Source organism: Mus musculus, chromosome 3, assembly GCF_000001635.26.
Source record: "Mus musculus strain C57BL/6J chromosome 3, GRCm38.p6 C57BL/6J".
NCBI classification, from domain to species: Eukaryota; Metazoa; Chordata; class Mammalia; order Rodentia; family Muridae; genus Mus; species Mus musculus.
Window position 1 is genome coordinate 145,650,077 of NC_000069.6, and position 27,751 is coordinate 145,677,827.

At 43.7% G+C, this 27,751-nt stretch overlaps 1 long non-coding RNA gene across 1 annotated transcript; it reads left to right on the plus strand.

Moving 5' to 3' along the window:
• Positions 1–27,751, plus strand: Gm17501. Its single transcript, XR_003954574.1, has 3 exons — positions 1–844; positions 1,307–2,527; positions 27,205–27,751. It is a non-coding gene; the product is annotated as a predicted gene, 17501 (long non-coding RNA).

The window sequence follows — 27,751 nt, forward strand, 5'->3', positions numbered from 1 at the left end:
ATCTCAGGAATGTTGGTTGGCGCGGGCTGCTGCCAAGCACCTCCCCTGGCTCCGTTGCACCTTTTCCCCCCTCTTCTCAGATCCATCAGAGAGAAAAAAAAGTTCGTTTTTTTCCACTTTAAATAACAACTTCCTTTGGGGAGGGCGGGATGCTTGGGGCGCGAGGGTGATGATTTTGATTGAAGAGGGTATATGGGGGGGGGGGGCGTGGTGTATGTGTTGGTGTGAACCCTTCAGATCTTTGCCTAGACATGGGAGGGCGGGAGACAGAGGAACAAAAGTGGTTTTGTTTGGTGATGCCTACCGGGAAAGGCAGCGAGCTGTTTGCTTGTTTACAACCAAGGTGAGAGTAAAGTTATCTACTGAGAGTCCAAAGGGGAGGGGGAGTTGGTTTCTAAGCCAGGGATCTATTTGTGGACTTCAAAGAGGCATGCTCGGATCAAGTCCCAAAGCTTTGGCATGATGTTTATTAGCCAAGAGAAGTGTATTGCAAATTAATACCCGGAGTGGCATTTATGAATGGGGGGGGGGAGGGAAGCTTCCCTCTTCGCTGGCATATTTCCAGCCAGAGGTCTTCCCTCATCCCTCCCCCTTTTTTTTGGTATGTTGTACTTGTTTGTTTTTGGAGGTTCCCAGTTTTAGTTCCAGCCCACTGCCTGCATTGGAAATCCAAGAGGAAACGAGTGCAGAGTTCTCCCGGAGCCTGACGTCCACTTCCTCACGGATGCCGGAGGCCGGGTCAACCCTCCTGGCCTCTCTCCCTGGACTGGCGGCGGTGGAAACTGAGCAGCCAAAGCAGAAGCGGAGGAGACCACCGTGGAGTGACTTGTCCTGAAATCACCAGGTGCAAAAGCTACCGGGACAAAACAGATTCTAACAGGACCATTGTGCCCTGTGGATAGCTGGAAAAAAGACTCGGGGTGTTTGCAGACACCCTCCCCCACCGCCCCCTATGTGTCTCGCTGTGTGTATTTGTTTGCCCCCCCCCCGTGTGTGTGAGTGTGTGTGTGTGTGTGTGTGTGTGTGTGTGTGTGTCTGGGCCCGTCCATGTGTTTAACTCCTTTGTTTTGGATCACTTAGAAGCCTTCTTTTTCAAGGGTAGTGCAGTGGCTCCCTCCAAGTTCCGAGACATGAGGGATTTAGAAGGCAACACTGTAATAGAGGAAGTTGGGTTTTAAGATCTTATTAAACATACAACTGAAGACACCCCTCCCACACAAGACCCTATTTGGGGTTATTAATGCCATTCATAAACTGGGATAGCTTTTCTTCATTTTTAATATTTAGGGCCTCTCTGCCTTTGCAGCTTCGCGATCTTGCTTAAGAGAGCCTCCTGCGTTGCCTGTTCTATGAATGACTCCAGTGAGAAGGAGAGGCTGTTGCGCACACTCCAGTGAAGACAGCTGTTACTGGAAAGAGTTAAGTTCATTCATTCAAAAGCGCCCTTTCGTAAGTCCTGGAGGAATTTGCTAGAGGCGGTAGGTTCTCCAAGGCTTTCTGGGGGTGGGGACTTTTAAAGACAATGGGTTGTCAAGTGTTATGCAAATAATGAAAGCAAAGCCTAGGCCTGGTCCCCTCGGCTGGCCGATTTATTAGAGAACAGTTCCTCCTGCGCACAGTTCATTGTTTCCATCTTAGGGAAGCTCGGGAGGGTAGGGGGTGAGGGTGGAGAAGGCAAGGAACAGGGTAGAAGGAGGCGCTGGAGAAACAGAATGGAGAGGAGGGTTCCTGGCTTCTGTTGTGGCGTCTTTTCTATTTGACTTCATGGTTGTAAGTATTTCCAGATGGTGAATCAGACACCAGACGTAACAATATTTCCATATTTGGGTATAGCAGTAGCCTGCGTTTTTAACATTTTTCTCCCTCTGTTATCCAACCACAAGGCATTCTTGACAGCTTCAAATGTTGTTAAATATAGACTTAACTTCTGTTCCCAGAGCAGGAAATTCGTTGGAATTCCTTGTTTTTCACGCAATCTGTCTATCATGATTTAAAATAAAGTTGCAGTGGATGATCCAACTGGCCTGAATATGCTGTGTTCCTTTGCTGAGGGGAGTTGGAGGGTGAGGGGGGGAAGCCTAGAGGTCCGGTATACGGCACAGCGTTCAAACAGACACGCCATTCCATAGATGCCTTTAAAAATCAGATTAAAGTTTTCTAACGAGGATGTGTGGGGTTTTGTTTCTGGACTCCAACTGGGCAATCTCGGAGAATGGGATTGTCCCAGAGGAGACGCGGGGAGAACATTAGCGTCAGCTGTCCATTTAAAGCAGCGGGTGTGTGGTGAGAAGAGGAGGGGTGCTGGAGTCGTCAAGGCCAGGAGGTGCTGGAGGAGGAGAGGCTGCGGGAACCTCTGTGCATCGCCTCTGCAGACAGCATGCTGGGAACCAGGAGAAACAGCGGCTGCTTAAGTCCTTGCCTAGGATGGTCCAGCAACTCCAGACGTGCTGTCGCCTTCTCACCTCCTCTGCTGAGAGCTACAGATCCTTCGTTGACAGACAGGGAGGGAAATGTGCAAATGGAGTGGGTAAGTGTCCCTTCGGGTTCTCATTGCAGGACTCTTCACCCCCACCGTCTCTCCACCCAGTGGACTTGTTTCTTTTGAGCCACAAGCCTCTGAGAAAGGACTGCTTGTCCTCTGCGGCTCTTGGCTTGAGCTGAGAGATAGAGTCTCACTAGCAGCTGCCAGGGAAGTTTAGATTACCCCAAGAAGGTTTCACTGTCTCGCAGCAACTGAGACAGATCATAATCCCAAACCTGTCGACTCCAGCTTCCTAGTTTAGTGGGTCTCAGACTAGGGCGTACACCAGAATCACCCGGAGGGTTGGTTAAAACTCGGATTGCTAGGCCCCACTCCAGACTTTCTTCTCAGTTACATTTTAACAAGTCTCTAGGTGATGTCGATGCTGCTGGTCCCAGAATCACACGCTGCTCTGGACCATAGAAGTGCTCCACCCTCCTCCCTCCCTCCTTTTCTCTCTATCCAGGTCTCTGCCTTCTCCTTTTTCTTCTCCCCACTTCTCCCCACCCTCGTGCCTGTGTGTCCACAATCAGGCAGGGGGTTGCTTGTCTAGCCACATTGACACCCTCTCGTCACCCCACATTTTTGCACCCCTCTTCATTTCCACACCCCCACGGCTTGGCATGGTCTGAGGATGGGTGGGAGTGGCTGGGATTATGGTGGCAGCGGTGGCAGGAACTGAGTGACATATACTGCGGGTCGGGAGGGCACGAGGGCAACGGGCCTTGGCCACGGGGCTGGGATCTGCCGCCGCCGCCCCCTGCGGGCCCCTGGCCCGAGAGCCGCACTCCCGCGGTGGCCGCGACTCGAGGTTTCCGGCGACTCACAGCACAGGACGTTTCCAGCCTCGGCCCATATTTGGTGAAAGTCTTTCGAGACTTCGTCATCCGGCTCCAAGGGGGCGGCGGTCTGGGAACACGCCCAGCCAGCGCGCTGCCGCCCCGGCGTTCCTGAAAAGTGCATCCTGGCCGCCCACGCCGGGGTCCCCACTCCACGAGGGACCCCAGGACTGGCCGAGTCCCGAGTTTACAGCGCCTCAATCCCGGGCCGTAGCGCAGGAGAGCAGAATCCAGGCCTGCGCTGCGGGAGAGGCTGGAGGCACAGGGCGCTGCAAAGATTATGTCACTTTTCCAGTCCACCCCGCTGTTGACTCGTTCTCCCAGCGGGGCTGCAAGCGACCTCTCTGTGCCAGACTTCGAGGGTACGCCCAGGAACCGGGGGCTGGGGACTCTGTATAGGAAAGTGACTTTTGCTGAGACATGAACAAACCTGGAGAGAGTGAGGACCAGAGGTTGTCTGGGATGGTTAGGGTGAAGCCCACAATAGGCCTGTTTATTTTGTTGTTGTTGTTTTGTTGTTTTTTTAGTCTTCCAAAAGACACAGCTGGAGCTCACGCTATCTCCAAGTATATCTACTTTCTTTCATATTTTATTTTATTTTATTTTATTTTATTTTTTGAAGACAGGGTTTCTCTGTGTAACCTCCCCCCGCCCCCATCCTGAAACTCGCTCTGAGGACCAGGTTGCCTTTGAATTCAGAGGAATGCTTACATCTGCCTCCTAAGTGTTGGGTTTAAAGCCCAGTGCCATAGCCTGTTTCATTGCTTCTTGATCAACAAAGGAGGCCTTCAAGAGTAACTCTCCTGGCCCGGCGCGTGGTAGCGCACGCCCTTAATCCCAGGCCAGCCTGGTCTACAGAGTGAGTTCCAGGACAGCCAGGGCTATACAGAGAAACCCTGTCTCGAAACACCCCCCACCCCCACCCCCCAAAAAAGAGTAGCTCTCCCACCACCACAATCCCTTTCAGCGCCAAACCTTGGGACACTCCCTTCTAAGAACAGCTGTGTCACGAAGGCCTTACTCTATAGCACACACCATTTTCAAGGTCTGCAGCCCAGGTACTCCTTTCACTCTTGCCCAGCTGACGAACATGGTCTTGCTAGTATCATTCTGGGCCTGAATGAAGAATCTGAACTCCAGAAGCCAATCACTGGCCACTCAGTAGGCCCAGGTCTTGGTTCAAACCTGTGTTAAATTTAACCACAGCCTATATTGTCTGCTCCTGGTCCCTTAGCTCAGACATTTAGGCCTGCCCTCTTTCATGATTTCATGACTCATTTATTTTTAAGTCTCAGTAGAGGTAAGTTACAGGAGTTTTTAAGCACCATGGTAGGGTGATGGAGAAGATATTTAAGGCCAGACACCTTGCAAACCACATTGATTAAGCAATTCCTACCTGTGGAGGAAACCCTGGCCTGGTAGGAATGACTGCATTTATTTCTGAGTTAAATTTTTCAGCACTATTTACTTGACAGTCGTCCCCCCCTCACATATTGATATAAAATCAGATCTATAAACCAAAAGACTGTTTTTTTAATTTTCTAAATGCCAGGTTTATCTAGTTCATGTGATGTCCTGGCACTGTGCCACAGACTGGTGACATAAAACCCAGGACTTTTGACACTGAATTTCCCCTGGGGGACGCTCAGGTCTGATGAAGGAGCAGGCACGTGAGTTAAGGCTGACCTTGCTAATGTGGAGCAGAAAGGACAGCTGAGTGTCTGCTAGCAGGGTCGTAGATTTGGGACAAAGGCAGTAGGGCCTTGGCCAAGTATAGGAACAACTGTGGCTGAGCCACGGGGTGTCCTCGGGATACTGGTCAGAGATCAGCTGGGACATGCCTCGCCTGGCACAGCTTTAGGACTTTGTTTTCATGCTGGCCAAAAGTCCTAGGGTTTGTCTTGCTTTCTATTTCTATACGATAATGGGATGATGCCAGTCCAGAGCCACACACATTTAAGTTGGTACTGGGCTCTGCTAGGTCGCAGAATGCCATGACTGAGAATGCAGACTGGCTGGTGCTTGGCGTCAAGGTTGGGGACTGTTTGAGTATGGAAATGAAAGTGTAGGCCTATTATATAGAGATATAAATATAGATATACACACATATATGTGTGTATATATACATGTGTATATGTATATGTGTATGTGTATGTGTATGTGTATGTGTATGTGTATGTGTATGTGTATGTGTATGTGTATGTGTATGTGTATGTGTATATGTATATGTATGAGAGATACCAGGGATAAGATGTATTTGTGAAATATTCAAAGTTTTAGAAATTGGCAATTAGTTAAAATCTAACCAGTTTGGCTGACGGTTGGAAACCCAAAGGAGACACCTTACAGGTGCCAGTTGTGATGTCCAGACTGCAGGCTTCAGGGTACTTGTCTTGGGTGCCCAGTAGCTCCCAGCTACCTGTGAAACTTCCAAGAAGAGCAGCGGCTGCCCAGTTCTTTGCCAAGTGAACTTGACTTTACCTAAGAATCAGAAGTGAAGACATGGCCCAGAAGCTAAAGTGTTTGCCACCCAAGCATGAGGCCTTGAGTTCAGATCCCCAGAGCTCACGTAAAGAGCTGCGGATAGAGAAGGAGAAAGGCACAGCAGACAGCAGCACGTTCTTCCTGCAGCAGTCAGGAGTTCAGTTCCCAGCACCCAGATGATGGCTCACACTCATCTGGGACTCTAGTTCCAAAAAATCTGACACCTTCTGGCCTCTGCTAGCACCAGCACACATGGTGTATATACATACATACATACACACAGATAGACATGCATACATACATGCATGCATGCAGGCAAAATATATGCACCAAATAAACCTTAAAAAAAAAAAACAGCTAGGCATGTTAATCTCAGTACTGAGGACATGGTGATTGGCAGATCCTTAGTGCTCATTAACCAACCAGCCTAGCAAAATCAGTGGGCTACAGGTTCAATGAGAAACCCTGACTCAACAAGGTAAGGTGGAGATAGCTTTCTAGATACCTGATTTTGAAAGGCAGAGACAATCAGATCTCTTTGAGTCTGGAGCCAGCCTAGTCTTTGGAGCAAGTTCCAGGCCAACCAGGCTACACAATAAGACTTTGTTAATGATGATAATAATAATTAATAATAATGGGGATGGGATAGAGGTTTACTGAAAGGGAAATCTGGAAAGGGGAAAACAATTGAAATGTAAATAAAGAAAATATCCAATTTAAAAAAAGAAAAAAGTAATAATGTGGAGAATGATTAAAGAAGATGCCTAATACTGACCTCTGGCTTTCACAAGCAGGCATACACACACACACACACACACACACACACACACACAGACACACAGACACACACAGACACACACAGACACACAAACACAGACACACACATATATATAAATACACAAAAACACACATATACACACACATACACACAAACACACACAGACACATACACAGAGACACACACAGACATGTACACCGAGACACACAGACACACAAACACACACACACATAGATACACATATCAAAGCTGCCACTCAATCCTTGGTTGTAGAAGTTTATGACCTATTAATAAAATGGAAAAACTATCATTTTTTTTATCCACTCCCCAAACACCACCCGGCCTTCCTGCTCTCCCCTGAGTCATCGCCGTGAGCAGCTGGCACTGTCCTGGCAGCAGGATAGGAAACACTTTTCTTAGGGCACCGGTATCCAATGGGAACCATATCTGTTTGTTTCCTCCACCTGGCGCAGGGCCACAGGAAGCCCGGCATTTCTATCTAAATCCCTCACCTTACAGAACTTCTCGTCTTGTGCTAACACAGAAACATTTCACTGGAAAGAACTGGAGGGCACTTCTCCCACCCCACCCTGCAATCTATCTTCTGGAGATGATTGAGCAATTTGAAATATAGTAATTATAAGTCACTATCAAATGAGCTGGCACCTCCACCTCTCATGTTGTATTTCTGGAAATACCTTTCTCTTAATTACCCACTCAAAAAAAAAAAAAAAAAAGCCATGCATACCGCATTAGGAATTCAGAAAGGATTTCATTTGGGCACAGTCGATGAGGCGCGCAGAGTCTACAGACAGAATGAAGCTGCTCATTTGTGCCAGCTTTCTGCAGGTCACGGGGATTAAGTATTAGGGAGGGTTGTAACACCGGGCTGACTGTGTGCACGAAGACATAAGAATGTGTTAATACCCAGCCTGATGCTTGGCACACAGAAAATGCTTAATAAATTATAATTACTGCTATTACTAAGCACTATCATTATCTTAACTTTTATTACAATAGCATCCAATGCGTGAGCCTTGTTCTAGAAAGCATTTTCTAGTTTGTAGAGGAGATGGCCTCAGGCTATACGTGCACATATATATATGGTATACTGACAATGTGATTAAAAAGACCCACGTAGCCTAGCATTCAGGATGCACAGGGTACCAGAGACCATCCCAATACAACACTCAGATTGCCATTCTGCCCGTGGCCCTCCGTGGTAGTGAGAGGTGTGAAATTTGTCTTCGTTTCCTTGGCAATAAAATAGCAGGATTGGGCCAGTTAGAGTCAGAGAAGTGCCTCCAAAGATCAGCTAAGTAAAATAAATAAATAGTTACGAAAAGTGCTGTGTCTGAGGGTCAGGCCTGGCTGGCACTTGACCTTAGCAATGGGGCCCACTGGGACCTTCTAGAGAGTCTGCCTTTGGCCCACCATGGGCTAGGTAGTTAGAATGCATGTATTCAACTGAATTTATACACAGCCCTGTAGTGCATTTTATTAAAAGATGAGAAAGGGAGGCTTCGGAAGTTTGTAACGAGTGTACCTGTGTTAAGCCAGGCTTTTGGTAGAACCGAGTTTCCAAATTTTAGTGCTATTAAGGACTATATGATATGTGTCCTTCTGTGGAATCCACCTTAAAGTTCGAGAACTACCTTGCAGTTTCTGGAAGCCTCTTTGTAACTGAGTCCATCACTTCAATTTTGTTTTCTAGATATGTCTTCAGTTTATTTGTGCTTTCAGTAACTGTGGCTCCTCCAGTTTCTATGAGATGAGAGTTTGGCAATTAGTGAGTTAAGAACAACCTTACTCTTTAATGCCCCTGCCTGAGTTTGTTCCTATTTTCTCTAAAGAGGGAGAGGGGAGGAAGAGAAGGACGGACACACACACACACACACACACACACACACACACAGAGGGGGAGAAGAGAGAGAGAAAGAGAGAGAGGAACCTCTCAGAGATTGAGAGATACCACAGTTGTAACTTAGTCACCACCACCGCTGATTTTGTTACCTGAGGCAGTCAAAGATGCCACCGCCCACGACCTGTGGCCACCTTCACAACAGTTACTAGGCACAGAACTCTGCAGCCACTGGATAAGCACACCCAATGTGTGCTTTTGCTGTCTCTGAACCTTGGGTGGGTGGTGGTGCCCTGGGTTATGGCAAGCTGAAGGCAGCTTGAATGTAGAATTAGTTATTTCTCCAGTTAGATTTCAGCTTGAAAAGCAAAATGGTTTTAACGCCATTGATTCTTAAAGGACAAAAAAAAAAAAAAAAAAAAAAAAAAAAAAAGAAAAAGGGTTCAATGTTTGAAATTTCTGAGGCTCTGAGAAATCCGAAGAATTACAAAATATAAAAATATACTAGGGTGTTGCAGACCAAGTTCAGCTCCATCTAATAAACTTGGAACGTGAGTCTGGTGTTATCCTGGGGAGCAAAGCAGAGACTATGTCTGATCTTGATCTTTGCCACAGTGTCTTTCAAGGCCCAGGGAGACACGTGTTCACAAAGGGAACATTGGAGCTGAAGAGAGGACTCATGGGTTCTATTCTACTCAGAAGTCCGACAACCTGCGTTCAATTCTAGAGTATGCACAAAAAGCCAGACGAGGAGGTCCATATCTGCAATCTCAGCACTCCCATCTTGAGACGGAAGGCAGAAATGGGAGAAATGAAATGTGAAGGCTAGCTAGTCTAGAATCCAAAGCATAGCAGAAACCAGAGATCCTGTCTTAACAAGGTAGAAGATTAGACCTGAAAGTTGTTCTCTGATCTCTGCAAATATGTTATAAAGTGATTGTCCTCATTCATATACACATAATCTCATGAATATATACACACACTCACATACACACATACACATATGCATAATCGTAGATAGACAGATAATAGGTAGGTAGATAGACAGATAAAAGCATGGGTCCATGCTTCAGGAATAGTACATATATATATATATATATATATATATATATATATATATATGTTTCTGTGTCTGTCTAGGCTGCTTTAGGGGTGCAGATAGGTTGGGTCTGCCTCTGAAGCTACCCTTTAAAAATGGAAGTACTTGTTTTTGTGTATACTGTGATAAGTGAGAAGAGTCTGGCATTGTTCCTCCTCCCACACATGTTCCGTTTGAAGCTGACGGCTGCAGAGAACATGTGCATTTTCATGGGAGATTAGCGAGCATCTGGAGAAGAAACTCCTGGCAGCAGGGTTGAGGTGTGTTGCTCACAGAGGGCGTGGATGACAGAGAACCTAAGCTCTGAACTGTGTGCTCTGTGTCACTGTAGCCCCTTCTTCTGAGGAGCAAAGAGAAGCACTACTTATTGGGTCAAACGCCATCAAGGTCACCTGACCAAATGTCCAAGAAATCCTCACAGGCAGCGAGATAACTCAGTGTGTGAAAGCATATCCCAAAAGCCTGAGGACCTGAGGAGGAGCCCTGGAGGAGCCCACATGGATGGAGGGAACTGACTCCCAAAGGTTTCCACAAATCTCCACACACAGCACAGAGTGTGACACATACACATCTTCATTCACACATGTACATACATCACACACATATACACATATACACCATACATACATGTCATATACACATATATCACACACAGTACAAATAAATAGACATATACATGTATATCACATGTATACATATACACATACATATATAAACACATACCCTGCATATATGCATTACATCATACATACACACACATATTACACATGCATCACACACACACACACACACACACACACACACACACACACACACGACACACACATCCATGCATCAATCTCACAAATATATCTATCACATACACATACATATACTACTAATAATTTTTTAAAATTTTCAAAGCTTCCTCTGGGATGAACTTTTCTGACATTTTTTTAAGCTTAAGAAGTGGAGTTTCCTCACACCTTCAATCCAACAACTTGGGAGGCAGAGACAGGCAGATCTTTGAATTCAAGAGTAGCCTGGCCTACAGAGCAAGTTCTAGAACAGTCAGAGCTACACAGTCAAGCCTTCTCTTGAAAAACCAAGACCAAACCAAAACAAAACAAAAACAAAAACCAACCCCACATATGTGAGACAGAGGCATATGTTATACATGTGGGTTAAACAACCATACACATAAAATAAAAATAGATAATTTTTAAAAATATTTTATTAGGTATTTTCCTCATTTACATTTCCAATGCTATCCCAAAAGTCCCCCATACCCTCCCCCCCACTCCCCTACCCATCCACTCCCACTTTTTGGCCCTGGCGTTCCCCTGTACTGGGGCATATAAAGTTTGCAAGTCCAATGGGCCTCTCCAGTGATGGCCAACTAGGCCATCTTTTGATACATATGCAGCTGGAGTCAAGAGCTCCAAGGTACTGGTTAGTTCGTAATGTTGTTCCACCTATAGGGTTGCAGATCCCTTTAGCTCCTTGGGTGCTTTCTCTAGCTCCTCCATTGGGGGCCCTGTGATCCATCCATTGGGGGACTGTGATCATCCACTTCTGTGTTTGCTAGGCCCCGGCATAGTCTCACAAGAGACAGCTCTATTTGTGTCCTTTCACCAAAATCTTGCTAGTGTATGCAATGGTGTCAGCGTTTGGAAGCTGATTATGGGGTGGGTCCCCGGATATGGCAGTCTCTAGATGGTCCATCCTTTCGTCACAGCTCCAAACTTTGTCTCTGTAACTCCTTCCATGGGTGTTTTGTTCCCAATTCTAAGAAGGGGCAAAGTGTCCACACTTTGGTCTTCGTTCTTCTTGAGTTTCATGCGTTTAGCAAATTGTATCTTATATCTTGGGTATCCTAAGTTTCTGGGCTATTTTTTAAAAAGAAAAACCGTAGAGTTTCAGAGATGTTAATCAGACAATTGGGATGTGGCCCTCAGGGATTCTAATTCGGGCTTGTGTCCTTTCTATATCTCTGTGACACCATCCTGATTCTTTGAGTTTCTTTTTCTTTTTTCAATTATTTTCTCTTTTTCTTATTTTAAATTTGCATTTACTTATTTTTCTTGAGGCAGGGTCTCTTGTAGCCCAGACAGGCATTGCACTCACTGAGTAGCCAAGGCTGACCTTGACCTTGTCCCCTCCACCACCTTCTAAATGCTGGCAGGATAAGCCTATGCTATCACCTGGATTTTATGCACTGTCTGGTGATGGAACCCAGGGCTTTGCATATGGTAGGCAAGCGCTCTACCAACTGAACTACAGCACCAATCCTTGTATTTTATAAACTGTTCCCCCTCACTGTGTCTCTAAGAAACCAACACTTGAAGTTCTTCTCAGCACTTCCAGATCTGCAGTGGTAGCTACTGAGCCAGAGACGACTCTTTAGACTCTAAAAGGAGATGCAAACTGAAGTGGATGGAATCATTAGTATCAAGCTGACACCATCAGCATTACCATTATAATCAGAGAACAGCATGGTGACACTGAGCCTGCATGTCACCTTGTTTCTTTGCCAGACACCATGGAGGATGGTTTGGATGCATGTGAGCTGTTTTCCAGGGACGAATGACAAGCTCCAGAGGGTGTAGTCGTCATTAGAAAGAATAAAAGAAGCACAGTTTGTGGGGTTTGTATTTAAGAGATAGATGGTGGGTGCCATGGCAACCCAAGGCTACTGAAGAACACTATGGTGAAATCTGGAAGTTTACTTCTGGACAGTAGCTAGCTGGTTATGTTGAAGGGTACTGGATAGAAGGGTGTTGGGGTGTGGGCCTATGTGAGAGAGAGAGAGAGAGAGAGAGAGAGAGAGAGAGAGAGAGAGAGGAAGAGAGGGAAGGAGAAAGACAGAGACAGAGACAGAGACAGCCAGAGAGCCAGAGAGAGCCAGCAGGTACTTTGGCTGTGTTAAGGCTTCAGGTTAACCGCCAAATCTCCCAGGACCTCAGCTTCTTCTAATCCTCTGCTTTTGCTTTCTGCTTGGATCTGAAGTCAGCAAAATCTATAGGCTCGTCTGTGGGTGTTGTACATGAGCCCTTATACTTTCAAAGATTTCCCCCATTGCCTTTTAAAAGAACATTTACAAAATGTTTTTGCTGTGCTAGGGTCCGAGGATACAAAGGTGATGGAACGAAACTGTGTTAAGGGTCTCTGGAAAGTGAGACCTTCTCTGTCAGTTAATCTCAGCATAGAATCTAAGATCCAGCCTGAAGCTCCCATAGAGTCTTTGAGAGCGAAGAGGCATGGCCAGCGATGGAGAAAGTCGGCAGTCAGCCTGAGAATGGAGTGTGGGCTGATGAAATGGGAGAAACTGAGAGCAGCCTCTGACGACTACATACCTAGGGACGCCTCATCCTTCTTGTGGCCCACTCTGTCTCTTCTCCAGGCCTCCTACCTTTTCTACGTCCTAGCTTTCTTGTTCTGACTGGAGGCATCCTTGAGCCCTGTGTAAGAAGGGACCAATTCTCATAGTGGAACCATCCTATCTGTGTTACTTTAATGCCGAGGACTCTGAGAACTCGAGCCAGAGAGAAATGAGACAAACATGGAGGTGGGCAAAGACCCAGGGAAGACTTCGAAGGGGCATGGGATGTGAATGGAGACAATCTCTGTTTATAATCATGTCTGCAGTTATTAGATATTAGCCACCTGGAACTGAATGCAGTTAATTTAGCCCTGTGTTGGAAGCCTTATAGTGTGACCTACTTCCACAGGCCAGGGGCATCCAGGTTTTGATCCTTAGTAAATGCTTCTCTGTTGGAACACAGTTTGGAGTCGGCTCATAGGAACTGAGAAGTGTGCGGACTTGTGAGTCATAGACAGTTTTTCTTCCAGAGCACTGTGGGAAAAGGATGGGCAGATGGCGTCAGATAAAACCCAGACCCACCCAGACTCTCACTGAAGCCTGGAAACAAATATGTTTAAAAGAAATGCTTTAAAAATCTAATCTCAGAAGACAGATTAAAAGCCTCTGCCCCTTGGCTTCAGTTTGGGTCTGGTCTTATTTTGTTTGGGGGTAAATCACCAGGCTTTTCCATGCGTGCTGTCTGTGAATGTCTACAGTTCCAGAGGGTCTCCTCTTGAATGTTAAAGAGCCTTTAGGAAATGTTTCTACCATGCTGAGACTTGAGGACACAGCGATGACTAAGATGTGGATTCACACCTTGATGAAGGTGCTGCAGAGAGAGGTGAGAGTTGGGTAGAGTGACTATAAGCAAATTTGGTAAGGACTTTGCAAATACAGGCAGCTTATGTCTAAGCATGGCCACATATTCAAGGGCGTGGGCTCAGGGATGGGGTCATCTTATCATGCTTGGGGAGTCACTCTTGATCTTGCACATTTCCTAAACAGAGCCTGCCAGAGCACTCAAATTTCATGCTCCTCTGATTAGACTGCTCACAACACAGTAGCAAATGAGATGAGGATTTCTAAGGACCTTCTATTCACAAGGGGTGGGATAATTTTTTTTATCAATAGTTCTTCCTCTTTTCTTGGTAAATAACCCAGCTTCTTAATGTTTCTGCCTTTTGGGGGAAAATTCTATCTTCTGGTGTCCTGACTACGGCTCGTGAGTTATACTCTTGGCTTTACCTGAAATGCTCTGTGATAGAACCATAGGTTTCTGCTAGAGAAAGATGATCCCAGTAATTAGAAGCCTTTATCTCAGTGGAAGGGACAACAGGGGGAGGGCAAGAGGGTTGAATTCCATGATTCCATGCCCTTTGATGACGTTTAGGAGTGTTCCATCCTTGTCCTTGATCTGATATCTAGCTTGCTTGCTCTCTCTCCTCTGTTTACTTTGGGTCTAACTTTCTTGTTTTTTAAAAATGTCTTAATGTGGACATTGAGCTCACTGATGTAAGCTCCCTCTATTGCTGTTGGGTTTGTTTGTGTTTTGAGATATGGTTGGATATAGCTCAGGCTGGCTTTGAACTTGCTACGCTGTCAAGGATAATGATAAACGTCTGCTTCTCCTCCTCCATGGCCAGACTACTGTGATTACAGGTGTATGCCACCATGCCCAGTTTATGTGGTGTTATGTATGGATCAAGCCTAGGGCTTGGTGCATGCTTGGTAAGCACTCTGCCCATTGAATCCACCCCTAGTCCTGTCTCTACTATCTAAGAGCAAGTATTCCTCTACTCCTGCTTTAACTGCCTCTCCCAACCTGTTTTGATTTGAGCCAGGGTTTCTCTTTGTAGTCCTGGCTGTTGTGGAGTTTTCTATGTAGATCACAGTGGCCTTTTACCCACATTGATTCCTCTGCTTTGGCCTTCCCAGTCTGGGATTAAAGTCATGAGCCGCCATCTTGGCTATATCCCCCAATTGTTGATAGACTCTGCTTTCATTTCATTCCTGCTCACAGTCATCTATTGGATGAAACACAGGGCCCCCAATGAAGGAGCTAGAGAAAGTACCCAAGGAGCTAAAGGGGTCTGCAGCCCTATAGGAGGAACAACAATATGAACTAACCAGTACCCCCCAGAGCTGTGTCTCTAGTTGCATATGTAGCAGAGGATGGCCTAGTCGGCCATCAATGGGAGGAGAGGCCCTTGGTCTTGCAAAGATCATATACCCCCAGTGCAGGGGAATGCAAGGGCCAGGAAGCAGGAGTGGGTGGGTTGGGGAGCGGGGGGTGAGGGGGTGGGAGGGAGGGTATAGGGGACTTTGGGGATAGCATTTGAAATGTAAATGAAGAAAATATCTAATAACAAAAAGACTTTTGGGATCCCTTTCAAGTTTATTTGTGACTCCAACTATTTAGAAATATTATTTAGGATCTAATGAATTAGATATTCTCCATGTATTAATCTGTTATTTATTTCTAGCATGACTTCCTTGTGATCAAAAATAAATAAAGGATGTCTGACTTCAGTTATTTTTGCATTTTGAGACTCACTATATGGCTGGGATGATGGTCTACTTGGAAGGCATGCTGATTATGCTGTGTGGGGTCTAGCGCCCTAACTAGTCATGTTCTTTGTCCTTACCTACCTCCTACCTCTCTACTCGGCAACTAAAGGGGAACATTTGAAATCTCCATCTAAACGGATAAATTTGTTTAATTTCCATTTTGATCAGTTTTGTTTGTTTGTTTCTTTTCCTGGTGCTAAGAATAAAGCTCAGATCCTGGTGCAGTTCTGAAGGAGCACCTAACCTCTGGGTCTTACCTCCAGCCCATGCTTGATTCCCACTCCCTAGCTCCTACGAGAGACACCAAGAGATGCTTAAACATTGATTAGTATCTACCTAACAGCGTCATGCATTTTAAAGTTTTGCTTTTAACTGTTTAAGGTCAATGAAAAATGCTTTTTGAATTTAAGTCTCATTTTATCATTAATACATTGGTACCAAATTGTATGGAATGTATGTATGTATATATGTATCTGTCTATCTATCTGTCTGTCTGCCTCTATCTGTCTGTCTTCTGTCTTTCTGTCTGTCTGTCTATCTATCTATCTATCTATCTATCTATCTATCTATCTATCTATCTATCTTTTGTTTGAGACAGGGTCTCCTGTAGTCCAGAACAGCCTCAAACCAGTTTTGTAGCATGAGATAACCTTAAGCTGCTGGCCTTCCTGCCCCCACTGTTGGGATTACAGACATATACAACAACACTTGGCTTATTTATTTACTTTAAAGGGACAGAGCCTTGCTGTTACCCAGACTGGCCATGGACACCACTGAAAGCGTTCTCTTGCTTTAGTCCCATGAGTTTGAAGGACTAACAAGACCCAAAGCACTATGCTCTTCCTCGCCCTATTTTAGGCTCATAAAAAGAGTCACCATATCCTTTGACTACATCGATTATAATTATGAAGTGACTCTTTGTTGGTTTCATGAGTCACCCTGACTATACCACAAGTGTCAGATATGTGGTCAGACACTGCTCTGCACCTGTCTGTAGGTAATTTCAGATGAGTTTTTCATTTGAATCGGTATGCTGACTCAGGCATACTGCTCTCTCTGATGCAGGTGGGTCTCATGTAGTCTGTTGAAGGCCTTAAAACGCAGCTGTGCCTCTGTGAAAAAGAAGAGATTCTTCCTGCCTGAGTGCTTTGGAAGAGGGGCATGCTTTTGCTTCTTGTTTTGTTTCTGAGTTTTCTTCCCCACCAGCCTTCAGACTTGAGCTGATGTTTTGGTCCTTTCAGAATCCTCAGCCTTTGGACTGGAAACTTAGCCATCAGCTCTGCTGGGTCTCCAATTTGCCACCCATAGATTATGGGCCTCTTCAGCCTCCAAACACATATGAAAAAGAAAATAGCCTCCACATATGTGCATATCCTACACACATGTGTGTACATGTAAACATTTGTGTACAGACACACACAAGTGGGGTTCTTTTCCTCTGGAAAATGAGTTTCACCAATCTAAACACATTCTTTATCTCTAACGTACATGATTTTTTTTATTGTTTCCCATTTGTTTGAATCTATATACTTAAAAGTTTTGTTTATTGTGGGATTTTTTTGTTGTTGTTTTGTTTTGTTGTTTGTTTGCTTTTTGTTTGTTTTGGTTATTGAAGTTTGCCCTTTTTAGTCCACGTGATATCTTTTACTTTTTTTTTTTTTTGCAGAAGATATTTTCTTTTTTTTTTAATTAGGTATTTTCCTCGTTTACATTTTCAATGCTATCCCAAAGGTCCCCCATACCCACCCTATCTTTTACTTTTTAATTGGGTTGCCCAAACTGTTCACACTGAGTGAGGTTCTGAGGCACAGTTGTCTGTCTGTCTCCTTACCTGTTTAAGCCCATCCGTCTCCTTACCTGTTTCCCATTCGTTTCTTCTGTTTTTCTCTTCTTCTACTTTTTCTTCCTTTATTGGGTTGGACTTTCCAGGTTGATGCTTTATTTCAGTGATTTAGCACTTATAGATTAAGTTTAAACTTATCCACCACCAGATGACGTCACACTATTTTGTATACAGAACAAAGACAGCTCCCTGTCTGTCCCTGTGTTACCCTGTCACGTTCTATTTCTCTATAGGTAACATCCTATTTCATGGCACATCATTAATATCTTAGCCTTAAACTGTCAAACGTTTTGGGCAAAAAATCTAAGATAAAAGTTTCATATTTACCGATGAGCGCGCCATCTCTGCTGCTCCTCACTCCTTCAGATCTCTTTTCAGTGTGAAACTTATCTTTCAGTTCTTCTGCATCTGCAGAAGCTTTGCTTTCTTTTTTTTTTTTTTAAAACTTCTAATTTTGATTTGCTGTGGAGTTGTAGCACTTAGAAAAGAGAACAGTAATGTCAGCCATGAGCCTGTCACTGGCTTCCTCCAACGGCAGCATCTCAGCCACATGAAAACTAGGAAATTAATGAGGAAAATCTTGTTAATTAAACTATTGACCCTAGCCATCTCAACCGCCTGCTTGCGTACTTCTCCTGTACGTTTGAAATGCAGTGTTCCTGGATATTGGGTTCCAGACTGTCAGAATGTTTGCTCTTCTAGACCATTTAAAGGGTCTGTCTTCTGTTTCTGAAATTACACCGTTCATGGCTCCGAATGCTGGGCTTGAGAGTCTGTCCCTCGCTGTACACTGTGTGTATTCTGTGGCTTTCAAGACTGCTCTTTCTAACCAATTACAAGCAAATTCAGTGTGGCATGCCTTGCTGTAGTCTTCATGGTTCTGGTACTTAGGAGTTTATATTTTTCATCCATGTTGAAAGAATTTCAGTCATTATTTCTTTTAATTTTTTTTGTCTCACACATCCCTATTGAATCTTCCAGACCCTAGTAGTATGTATATTGTTACTTGAAGTTTTCACAAGTGCATGCTATTGTGCATCTATTTTACTTTTAGTTTATGCATTTTTCATTATTACAAATTATTACATTTTTATTTATCGTGTATATGTATACAATTGAAAATGCACATGTGTGAGTGTTTGTGTCTGTGTATCTTTGTGTGTCCATGTGTGTGTGTGTGTGTTCACACCCACCTGCCTGCTATGGTGCTAATGTGGAGGCTTGACAACTTCCAGCAGTCAGGTCTCTCCTTCCATTGTGTGGGCTCTGGGAACCCAACTTGGATGGTCAGGCTTGGCAGCAGGTACCTTCACCACTGAGCCATCTCACCAGCCTTAAGCTACGTGTTTTATTTTGGACAATTTTAATGCTATGTCTTCAAGTTCATCAATATTTTTTTTAATGTGTCTCTGATCGAGCATGTGAGAGAGAATGCTGTGTATGTGTATTCGTGTGTGTGAACACAGGCATGTGAATGAACTCACGGTGGCATCTGAAGGTCAAAGGACAGTCTTGGGTACTAGTGTCCCTCTTCACCCTGCTTGAGGCAAGGTCTCTCTTTCCTTGTCAGTGTTCACTGCTGTGCGTCCCAGGCTAGCTAGCTTGAGAGCTTTCAGGAATTCTGTCTCTGCGTCCTGTTTTGCCCTAGGCACACAGGCCTCAGGCCCCTGCGGGCTTTTTCCGTGAGGTTTGGAGACTGGGCACAGGTTCTCCTGTTTTTGTCCCAAAGGCTTCACCCAGTGAGCCATCTGTCTTCCTGGTTTCTCCTCAGCCCTGTTAAACACCGGGCTTCTGCTCTGCTGGCCCTCTTTTTCCCCCATAGGCTAGCCTCAAACTTCTAATTCTTGCTTAGCCTCTTAAGTGCCAAAATTATCGGCATGAGGCACTGTACATGCTTTCAACCACAGAAGCTTAAGTTGGATTCTTTTAAATATCTCCTGTATTACTACTTAACATGCTTTATTCCCATGACTTTGTTGCGCATTTAGAATATAGGCATCGTATTTTTATATGCACTTATTCTTAATTCTGCCATGGATGTAATTTATGGTTCTGTTTCTATTAACTTTTCTATTTTATTATTTGTATGTCAGATGATCTCAGCCACTTTTCTATCGCTGTGAAGAAACACCATAATCAAGGCAATTTTAAAAAGAAATCATTTAATTTGAGGCTTACAGTTCCAGTGGGTGGTATAGTTCATGACCATCTTGGCAGGAAGCATGACCACTGACAATCACCCTGGAGCAATAGCTGAGAGCTTACATCTTATTTGCCTTATTTGAGGCAGAAACAAAGATGGTTACTTGGGAATAGCATGGGCTCTTAAGGCCTACTTTCCAGAGACACATCTCCTCAAAAAAGACCAAACACACCTTCTCCAACAAGACCGCGTTTCCCAATCCTTCCCAAAGAGTTCCACCACCTGTGGATCAAATATTCAAATATGTGAACCTGTTGGGGCTGTTCTCTTCCACACTGCCTCACTGATAAGTCTTTTTTTCAGTAACTGAGATAATCTGACATACAAATAATAAAATACAATAAAAGAACGACCCAGACTCCCCAGTGACTCTTCTTGCACCTAGCTCTATCCCAGAATCCTCTCTGCATACTGGATGCCCCACCTTCTCTTCTACTCTTTTCTATAGGCCATAGGGTTGGTTTGTTTTTTCCCACAAGATAGTCTGTCTACGTGGTACCTTTTGTTTTTGTCTCCCTTCCTTTCTTCCTTCCTTCCTTCCTTCCTTCCTTCCTTCCTTCCTTCCTTCCTTCCTTCCTTCCCTCCTCCCTCCCTCCCTCCCTTCTTTCTTTCCTTCCTTCCTTTCTTCCTCCCCCCACTTTCTTCCTTCTAGTCTTTGCTTTTTTCTCTGTTTTTTTTTCTTGATTTTCTTTAAGAAAGGGTCTCCCTCTGTAGCTCATGCTGGCTTTGAACTCATGATAATCCTCCTGGTGTGACTTCCCAAGTGCTGGGGTTACACCCACCATGTGTGCTTTCCCCGGCCAGGCTCATGGTGCCATCTTACACTAGCGTCTTGCCTTTGGATAAAAGGGGAAGTCAATTACAGCTTCCATGTGTGGAGAAACTGGAAAAGGTTCAGTCAGAGAGAGAGAGAGACAGAGAGCTCACCCTTGGTGCCTTTTATATCTCGTTTTAAAGGAAAAGCCACAGAGAGAATTTCTTACTTGTTCTTCTAACGTTCAGTGAAGTTTAGTTCCATGAGATAATTTCATCAGTTCCAACAAAATTAGAAAAGGGGCCCTAAAAGTCTGTGCTGGCTTCCCTTACAATACCAACACACGCTTGATTGTCCCCACAGGTACATCATGGAAGACAATTCTGAGGTCACTCTCATTATATTCAATATTTCAATTCTGCATTCAATTTTAATTTGAAATGTGACTTGAATTTTGAACGTGACCTTCTCAGCAACAACCTTGAAAGAACACAAATCCCAATATCTAACATACTGGATTCTCAGTAAGTGCAAAAGAAGGGAACAGGAAACAGGAAAGGGAAGAACACGAGGAAACAGGAAATGAAAGAGGGAAGAACAAACAAGAGAAGGGGCCCTCAGGAAGTCAGCGTCATGTCTGCCAGCAATAGCTCCTGACTGGACAAAGCCAAAGCAGACTCCCTAGTTGTCAAGTTGTTTTCGTACAACACTTTCTACATTTGTTATCTCTCTGACTCTAATGCTCTCTCTACTGCATATTAGTTCCTATGATTAATTACAATCAATTTATCTTGTAGTATTTACTGTCTTTCTGGTACTAAGTTCTTTTTGATTTTAGTTTTATTACATTTTTATTGTGTGTTTGTATGTGCGTGCACACATATGTGTGTTGGCACACATGTGGAGGTCAGAGGTCAGTTTGTGGATCAATTCTCACCATGCGAGTCCCTGGCATTGAGCTCAGGTCATTACTTAGTGGCTGGTGGCTTTATCTGTTTATCCTTACTGGCCCCTTTTCTAAGTACTCTTAGTGTATTAAATCATTTGATTCTAAGGTGGGCTCCAATATCCTCACATCATAGAGATCTACTGACATTAAGTAAGGTGCTCAAGTCAGGTGGAGCTGATGTTTGAACTCATGCACTTGTCTGGCAATCAACTATGATGACACTCTTTCCCAAACACAAGGACACTGTCTTTTTGTCATAATTACATGTTAGAGGTGGTAAAATAACATCTAATAATTAGAATGACACAATTAAGATTTTATTATGCAAAAAAACTATTTTACAAAATCGACTTTTTTCTTGTATTCAAAATGTCTACTAATTCATAGTTTACAAGAGATAAAGAATTAATAGGAAAAAAAAACAAAGTTTATAAACAAACACTCTTTAGAATAAACTAAATTATAGATACTCCTTGGATAGCACATGCTTTTTGATAAGCAAAATTTTATAAAGAATGATCAGTAAGCCAGAACTGATTCTCAACTACTTCAAGATTTTATTAAACCTTGTCTTTCTTTTACTTCCTGTGTAGTTCCAATGTGAGAGCCATCCCAGCTCTGTTCCTTTGAAAACACTGGGCCCACCCGTTCAGGGATTACAATGGGGTCTGGAAACTGACCACATTCTTTCCATCAAACATCCTTACACTGCCTCACACAGAGCTTAGGAAATGTACACACACCCCACTTTGTAATGTTGTATCATTCATTTTGCTTCTGTATGTGGTAGCGATGCCACAACATACTGCAAATATTTTTGTTTCAGCACATTATCTTTTAAGGAACATTTAAAACAATAAGTACTTATAAATTCCTCACACATTTGTGATTCTCTTAGTGTGGACCCAAATTTCCACGTGAAGGGGCTCGTTTTCTTTTTTCCTGAAAGAATTTTCTAGAAGGGTTTTTACAGTCTAAGTATGCCAGTGATGTTCTGTCTAATTTTAATGTAATTTTGATTTAATCTTTGGAGAGCTTTTGTACTGAGTGTAGACATCCAGGTTGATACTTTCTCCTGAGCCTGGAAGATGTTCCATCGTCCTTGGCACGCATGTTCCCACATGACAGAAGTTGGTTGTTATTCCTCTTTCTGTTAAATATTTTTCTCTGGTTGCTTTTGATATTCTATACTTGAGTTTCAACAAATGAAAATCGTGTATTTTCATCTCAATTCGTTCTCATATTGTTGAGATTCATTGAGGTTCTTTGATATGTGGGCTTATAACTTTGAATACTTTTGGAAGTTTTTCAACATATTTTTGAAAAATTTGGCAAATTTGATTTCACATATGCCTCCTGCTTGTTCCATAAATCCAAAAGTCTTGGTGACTTAAGAATACTTTCATCTGCATATACTTTATATACCTGACATTCTATATTCTCAAAGTTAGTGATGATTTTTCTGCAGTGTCTTATTGGTTCTTCAATTTACCCAATCAGCCTTTTGTTTCAGGCCTTGCATACTTCTTCTTTTTTTTTTTTTTTTTTTTTTTTTTGAGACAGTGTTTCTCTGTGTAGCCCTGGCTGTCCTGGAACTCACTCTGTAGACCAGGCTGGCCTCGAACTCAGAAATCCGCCTGCCTCTGCTTCCTGAGTGCTGGGATTAAAGGCGTGTGCCACCACGCCCAACTGCACACTTCATTTTTAATGGCTTTGGTCTATCATCTTCATTTGTCAATTCATTTTATCTTTGTGGTTTTCTTTCTATACCCATTCCTGGAGGTGGCAACTGCTTTAGTATCAACTTTCACTAACATTACCTTTTCTATTTCTAGGTGTCCTCCCATTGGTTGACTTTTTTCCATGTTCTAGGTCACAATGTCTCTGTTCTTGGTATGTTTAGTGTTTTGTATTAGAAACTGAGAACCATGTGTCTTTTCATTAGGGTCCAGTTTTTTTGATTGGTTTGGTTTGGTTTGGTTTTTTGATTTTGTTTTTGTTTTTGATTTTTTGTTTTCAGTGGTTCTGTGCTTTAGTTTTCCCAAGTGTTAGCTAACATGCAGATCAGCTTGACCAATTCAGACCCTATTTTTAAAAAGGGTTTTCTTCCCTTGGACCAAGAGAGCATTCATTCAAGAAAGAGTTTGGGGTGACTACTAAGATATGGCTTTAGACAACAGTGAGGTCTCTACTAATGCAGCAGGAGTCATTCAATCTAAAGTGGGTGGCTAAGGATATTTCACTGAGAAAACAACTTTGATCACAAATGTTTTTTGGTGTCTTCCATCACTGAGCAGTGAACGTGGCTCGTTTTATTAATGTTGATGTGTAATATGAAACTTTGCCAGATTACAGCATTTTAGCACAAAATGCCACTAACAATTTAGAAGACTGTCTACTTTGCAACATCCTTGCTGGTACTGAGTTTACTAAATTCTAGTATATCTCTTAGGAGTCATTATATAATACTAAGATTACAGTTTTCAAGACTTGGGGGAAGATTCTGAGACAAATTAATTGAATAGCATGTAGGCAGAATGTTCTATGTGAATCGAGATCTCACTTCCATATAACATTTTCTCCCAGTATAACTTTTATGTTATTTTTAATTTTTAAGCTTTATTATTTCTGTGTGTGGATGTTGTGTGTGGGGTGCACATGCCACGGTGCATATGTAGAGTCTAATCAACTTTATGAAGCTGGATTTTTTTCTCCTTTCACCTTTACATGGGTCTGGATTGAATTCAGGTCACCGAGCACACATAGAAAACACTTTTTATTCACTGAGAAATCTTGCTGGTTCCCTTTTGTGCTCTTTTAAATATAACTTCAAAAATCTCTGCTGTAAACTATGGGCACCTGTTTGATCTTGGCCAACATTTCTAGCTTCTCTGCCCTTTAATGGTCTTGTCAAAGAGGGCACAAGTTCATAGTTCGTGGTGAGTTTGCCAGTTTTCCATGATATAATTTATATAGAAATTAAAAAACAGTTCTTAACACATATGCATAATACAAATGCTCAATAAATCTTAACTTTTATTGCCAATGTAAATTTCCTAGTTTTTGTAGCTGTCTGGCTAACTGTGTATGTGATACGGAGGTACAGTGACAAATTCGGAAAGCAATGCCTGTCTCTTCATTGAAGAGGGGTTTGTCCCAGAAGCTAAATGCTCATCTTACTGCTATTCTTCTTATTCTACTTCTAGAATTTCTATGCATGAATACTTTTTTGAGGAGTACTAGACAGTCACAGCATGTTCAGTCTCTTTGAGCTTTCCCTTCACTGTAGAAGCCGGTGATCTTTCTGGGTGGTGTATAGACTCAGGGAGAAGGAAGGTATAAAAAATGAACCCAAAACAATAAATTCTATTATCTTCTTTATGGTTACTCCGTTTCTTTCTGTCTCCTAAATCACACACACACACACACACACACACACACACACACACTGTTATAGCCTTTAGCTATGAATTCTGCACCTAGATAAAACTGACTTGTGGTATCTAACTGATTAAGCAGTCCTTCTAGAATGCTTTGATGACTAAAAATATGGAATGATGTGCCTGCCCTTTGTGTCCCATTCACTCACCCTCCTGTGAGAACACATACCTTGGGTGCTTTGTCAAGCAAGGACTTGTCTTGTTCCACATCACACATTGATTCTAGCTGCAGTAATACTTTGGGGAAGGAATATGATCTCAAAATAACCACCAGGAGAAGTGTGTCATGAAAGGTCACAGCAGTGGGGCAGAGGATATTGGACAGGAGAGTTCTAAAAATAGAGAGCAGGAGATCAAGACGGCAGCAGTGGTGATGAACCTTGTTGGCTTTGGTTCCCCAGAAAAGAGAAGGAGCAGCCAGCAGCCCCGACCATTCACAGCCCATCCCTCCAATATCCACAGTCTCTTTGCAGAAGTTGGGATGGGTTAGCACATGCCTCAGTCCTGGGTTTCAATTTTTCTTACATGATTTAATAATGGAATAATTTAAAACAAGTCAAGGTATATTGAATATTATGGAGATTCTGCCTTTCTGCCACATTGCTAATGTCACAAGGAAGTCTAAGCATTTCTGATTAAGACTGATTTTTTTTAGCATCCTGAGCCAGCAGCTCTTTGCACTAGAGTTAAGCCAGTGTTCTATTGTCTCTCTGAGCTGTGCCTTATTGTTAAGGATACTTACAAAGTCAAACGCAGAGTGCAGTGCACACATCCAAAGTTGAATGAACATGCTCTGCCACAGCATCTCCATTAGCCACTCTGAGGTCTGTACAGATCTGGTCCGGCAAAGAGACATATTTGAGATATGCTGTCTCACTTTCTGTCCTGAAATACAACTTTGACAACGATGAGTTGAGTAAGTGAAGATGTGTTAAAAGCCAACCAACCACCACCAACAACAACAACAACACCCCCCTCAAAAAATAAAAATAAAACCAACAAAACCCTTGGACCACCTATGTGAGTGTCAGTACATTTGCATGCATGCATGTATTTTTATTTTCTAATTCCACAAGCAGGAGAAGCAGGCCATGTTGGATGAATCCCTTGGTTTCTCTAAAGGTGAATTTCCCCAGTAGCAAGACAAGCTTACTGACATTCGGCCAAGAGACAGTGAATGGATTGAAGTGTTTCCAAGTACACAGTGCTGTTCAAATGGTTCCCAGCTCACACCGCTGTCAGAGACCCAGTCTGTGCCTTCAAGATGAACCCACTCCTCCCTACCCAAGGAGGCCTCTTTTCTTCTTCTCTTTATTTCCCCTTCATCCTCTCCCCTCCCTCTTCTGCTTCCTCCCCCTCCCCCTCTTTCTCTTCCTCCTCCTCCCTCTTGGTTTTGTTTGTTTGTTTGTTTGTTTGTTTTGAGATAGGATCTTCCCTTGCGGCTCTGGCTATCCTGGAACTCACTCTGTAGACCAGGTTGGCCTTGTACTCAAAGATCAACCTGTCTCTGCCTGCAAAGTGCAGGGATTCAAGACAAGCACCACTATACCCAGCTTTAAAGGAGGTCCCTTTTCGTCCATTCTAAAGCTTTTATGGTATCATTCCAATGTGCAAGGCTCAGCGCCAGACAACAAGAAGCAGTTAGAGATGACTCACACCAAGATCCTGCCTCAAGGAACTCGGAGGACAAGGCTGCAGATAAATCCCAGAAAAATGAGTCTCCTGGGTCTCTGTCTTAGCGGTTGCTCACTGCATTACTAAGTAGAGTAGGTTATTTACACGTGAGTTGCAGTTCTTAAATATTTAAGTATAGAAGTGCATGTTAATAAACTGACATTCGTCTGGAAATAGAATAATTAACATACGTACTATTACTATACAGCTAGTCCAGAATACTGGGAAATGTTTGTGACTACAAAGGTGTTTGGGGGAGGCACTGTGAGGCCTTTTGGTGGCTAAGGGTGGCAGGCAGTGCCCTAACCCTAGCCTTTGCTAGGCAACCAGTCCTCATTAGGCCCACCAAGCCAAAGCTGACCTGAAAACAACTGGTGCCTCTGCCTCCGAAGTGAATTCCCCCATTTGTTTTCATTCTGAACCCATGGTGTGGGGAAGGACAGGAGAGATGGCTGGATGGCCATAAAAATGAATGAAAATCTGCAACTGAAAGGGGTAAATAAGGAGGTGGAGAGCAACTCCAGGATGAGACAGAGACCTGTGAAAGGTCTATGACCCAAGAATCAATGGAGGAGACCTTAGCTGTGACTTACTACATTGGGGATATGGAACCTGAAGAGGCCTTCTCCTGAAGCCAGACCAGAATCCCAGTGGAGTGGTAGAAACATCAACCCACTCACGAAACTTTCCATCCAAAATTTATCCTATCTACAAAAAATGCAGACACAGGGGACAAAAAAAGCAGAGACTAAGGTTATGGCCAACCAGTAACTGGCCCAACTTGAAACTCATCCCATGGGCAAGCACCAATTCCTAACACTATTAATGATACTCTCTTATGCTTGCAGACACGAGCAATTTGTCCTCTGAGAGGCTCCATCCAGCAGCTGACTCAGACAGATGCAGACATCCACAGCCAGAGGATGGAGCTTGGGGACTCCTATGGAAGAATAGGAGGAAGAATTGTGGGCTCCGAAGGGGATAGGAACTCCACAGGAAGACCAACAGAGTCAACTAACCTTTACCCTTGGGATTTCAGCGTCTGAACCACCAACCAAAGAACATACACAGGCTGGACCTAGGCTTCCCCACATATATGTACAGTTGGACCTCCACGTGGGTCCTCAACAACTAGACCGAGGGCTATCCCAAAAGCTTTTGCCTGTACATGGGATATGTTCTACCAGTGGGGCTGCCTTGTGTGACCTCAGTGGGAGAGGAAGTGCCTAGCCTCAAAGAGACTTGAAGTGCCAAGGTAGGAGGGATATCTAAGGGGGCCCATACCCATTCAGAGGAGTCAGGGAGGGGAAGGGTTGTGGGAGGGGGTGACTGGGAAGGGGCAGTGAGCAGGATGTAAAGTAAATAAGTAAAAACACTAAATTAAAATAATTTTAA